Genomic DNA, 3862 nt, shown 5'->3' with positions numbered 1-3862 from the left:
TCTGATGGGAATGGACCGTGAGCCACATGTGGAGAGATGGCGGGCCTTTGAAACAAAATGCCATGGTAGGGATGGTCTCCAGGCTACGGAGGCGCTTCTACTCGGAAACCTCTTGTCTTCCCTTCACGCTACCTCCCCCCCACACACCCACGTGTGCACATCTCCCACCAAAGGAGGCTTTCACCTGTGCTGGTCTGTTCTCCCTGAGAAAGACACTGTATTTTCTCTCTCTCTCTCTCTTTTTTTTTTTTTTTGGTAAATCTGTAGCTGCAAAAATGAGTAAGTTGCCTGAATGTGGCACGGTAATCACTGCTTGTCCCACTTTTTTTCACTATAGAAAATAAAAGAGGGACTTCCCTGATGGCTCAATAGCTAAGACTCCACGCTCCCAATGCAGGGGGCCTGGGTTTGATCCCTGGTCAGAAAGCTAAGACTCCGCAGGCCATGTGTATGAGTTCACATGCCACAACTAAGACCCAACACGGCACACAAATAAATATTTTAAAATATTTATATAGAAAATATAAGAATAATAGGTAGCTTTAATTTTCAAATTTGAATATTAATAAAGTTTGATGTTATATCCAAACAGGGACTAAATACACATTCGAATGACCAACCTCCAAGAAGCGAAGTAAACAAAGCCCAGCTCTGCTATTTCCAGCCAGAGTCACCTGGGGTGTGTCATTGACTTTTCTGAGCCCTAGTTTCTCTAAGAGTAAAACAACACCAACTGTATAACGTTGGCTATATAACGTACTTAAAACAATGCTTCAGATTTCCCTGGTGGTTCAGTGGCTAAGATTTCATACTCCCAATTCAGGGACCCTGGGTTTCATCCCTAATCACTGAACTAGAAAAGACTCTTGAGAGTCTCTTGGACAGCAAGGAGATCAGACCAGTCCATCCTAAAGGAAATCAACCCTGAATATTCATTGGAAGGACAGACAGCTGAAGCTGAAACTCCAATACTTTGGCCACCTAATGGGAAGAACTAATTCATTGAAAAATACCCTGATGCTGAGAAAGATTGAAGGTTGGAGGAGAAGGGGATGACAGAGGATGATATGGTTGGATGGCATCACCGATTCGATGGACAATGAGTTTGAGCAAACTCGGAGATAGTGAAGGACAGGAAAGCCTGGCATGCTGCAGCCCATGGGGTTGTAAAGAGTCAGACATGATTCAGCGACTGAACAAGAGGGAACTAGACCCCACGTGACCCAACTAAGAGTTGGCACACCACAACTGAAAGATCCCATGTGCTTCAACTAAGACCCCGAGCAACCAAATAAATGAATAAATATTTTAAAAATAAAAATAAACCTGCCCGGCACACAGTAGGCCCTCATGTGATGATGATCATGACTCTGTGTCCTGTTTTTCCTCATTGGGATCACCACCATACTTTTGCTTCATGTCCACCAGTTCTTGTCATCACTGTAGTAGTGGCTGCCGTAAGAAGTCACCTCAGGGGCTTCCCTGGTGACTCAGTGGTTAAGAATCTGCCTGCCAAAAGACATAGAGAACAGAGTTACGGACACGGGGAGAGGGGAGGAGAGGGTGAGATGTAAGGAGAGAGCAACATGGAGACTTACAATACCATATGTAAGATAGATAGCCAATGGGAATTTGCTGTCTGACTTAGGGAACTCAAACAGCTCTGTGACAACTGAGAAGAGTGGGATGGGGAGGGAGGCGGGAGGGGACATGGGTGTTTGTACTTGTGGCTGATTCATGTTGATGTATGGCAGAAATCAGCACAATATTGTAAAGCAATTCTCCAATTAAAAGTAAATTTTCTTTTACAAAAAAAAAAAAAAAGAATCTGCCAAGGCAGTGGGCACAGGTTCAACCCCTGGGCTGCAAAGATCTCACATGTCTCGGGGCAAATAAACGCCTGTGCCACAGCTGCTGAAGCCCATGCATCCTCGAGCTTGTGCCAGGCAACAAGAGAGGCCCCTGCAACAGGAAGCCCAAAAATCGCAGCGAGAGAATAGCCCACTCACAGCAATGAAGACCAGTGTAGTCAAAAAAAAATTAAAATATTTTTTAAAAAAAGAGTTTGAGCTTTGGATTAGAACCCATCTGGACACCAGTTCTCAGGTCCTGGCTTCACCTTCTACTTGGTGTGGGGGGATCTTGGAGAGTTCACTCCCTGAACCTCAGTATTCTCACCTGTGGGATGGACAGACCTGCTTCTGGATAATCCTGAGGGTTGAATCAGGCAGATTAGGGGAAACCCCTGGGATTCACGGACCCTGCTCCACAGTGCTCCCTGCTGCTCCCCAGCCACACCCAGACCTGCTTCCCTCCCTCTCGGGATGTCCTCTGGGCTAGACACACTGGTCCACACACATATTTTGCTCCCACTATTTTTCTCCGAGGGGACTTGTCTGATTCACTTTGGGTCCTCAGTTCCTAGCACAGAAGAGCGAAGTATAGAGTTGATAAATGTAAAAGAAAAAGTTCAGAGGTTCCTATCTGGAATCATCAACAGTGTCCTCCGTAAAATTATTTTGAAAGTGCAATGAAAGAGAGGCACACTCCTTTTCTTCTTTCAAGGAGCCATATCATTTGAGAACCTAAATATTTAGGATTATCAACACAGGGACTTCCCTGGTGGGCCAGTGGTTAAGATTCCATACTTCTAATGAAGGAGATGCAGGTTCGAGTCCTAGTCAGGGAACTAAGATCCTACACGCTTTGTGTGGCCCCCAATTTTTTTTTTAATTAGAATTATCAACCCAAAGATCTTGTAGCAACCTTAAATCACTAGAAAGCCACTTCTATTTGTTTTCTACTTTTGAATTTTGATGAGCCCTTTAAATTTTTTTTTTGAAGCTACTGAAGTTTATGAACATAGTTCAGTAGCTGCTTCAGATCAAATTCCCGGTCATCACTGAATGTGAAGATTAAATTTAATGTGTATGAAAAATAGATGAAAGAGTGAAAGGCAATTAGAAATAATGGCCTCTGGCCATGAAGGCACAGATTAAAGAACTGTCAACCCAGCTCAGAGATTCTATCAGTGATGAATCTGTCGGTTCACTTGACTACGGATCTAGTACAATTATGGGAAAACTAACAAAATGACCTGAGTGAACAGACAGACTGGGGCCATTTGCTTAAGTGAAACTTCCAGGCACCCAATTCCAGCCTTTACTTCTCCATCACCACTGAGTGGCAGTTGGCAGAGAGAGGTGACCTTTACTTAACCTTGAGAATAACTACCCCTCCCTAGCCAAAATGAGGAATGTGTATGTCAATGCCTATTGACAATCCATTTGCAGAAGTTATTGAGTGTTTGGTCTAAGTTGATGATATCTTTGCCTTTTTGAACTTTATTTTTACAAAATAAATATTTTTCATAGGTCATCTTAGAAGTCTGAGAGGGCCACACACCAGGTACAGATGATGACCAATTTAAAAGGAAACTTTTATGCTTTGTTTTGGTTTGAGGGTTGTTTTTTTTTTTGCTCAAACATTCATCTGAATGATATAGAGAAGTAACCAAGTTTCGCCTGCCACTTTCTTACTAGAAAGCAATCTACTTTCATTCCTCTAGGTATTTAGAAAATGTTTATTGTTCTCAACAGCCAGGTAGATAAGTGATTCCAAAACAAATCCTAAATCAAGCAGTGCTTAACTCCTTCCCTACCTAACATCCCTGGGTAATGATTTGTTCAAAGATCTGAAGTAAACGAAATCAGATCAGATATCCAATCCCTCAAAGAAAATGGTTTCAGTGAAGTTAAATCCCAAACTTGCCCTCATCTTCACCTCTCCAACCTATGCTTATCAGGACTTTCTTGTCACCAGTAAGATTAGTGGTAGCTAGTGCATTGGGCTAAATCAGATT

Source organism: Bos javanicus, chromosome 1, assembly GCF_032452875.1.
Source record: "Bos javanicus breed banteng chromosome 1, ARS-OSU_banteng_1.0, whole genome shotgun sequence".
NCBI classification, from domain to species: domain Eukaryota; kingdom Metazoa; phylum Chordata; class Mammalia; order Artiodactyla; family Bovidae; genus Bos; species Bos javanicus.
Note: the sequence above shows the minus strand (reverse complement) of the source record.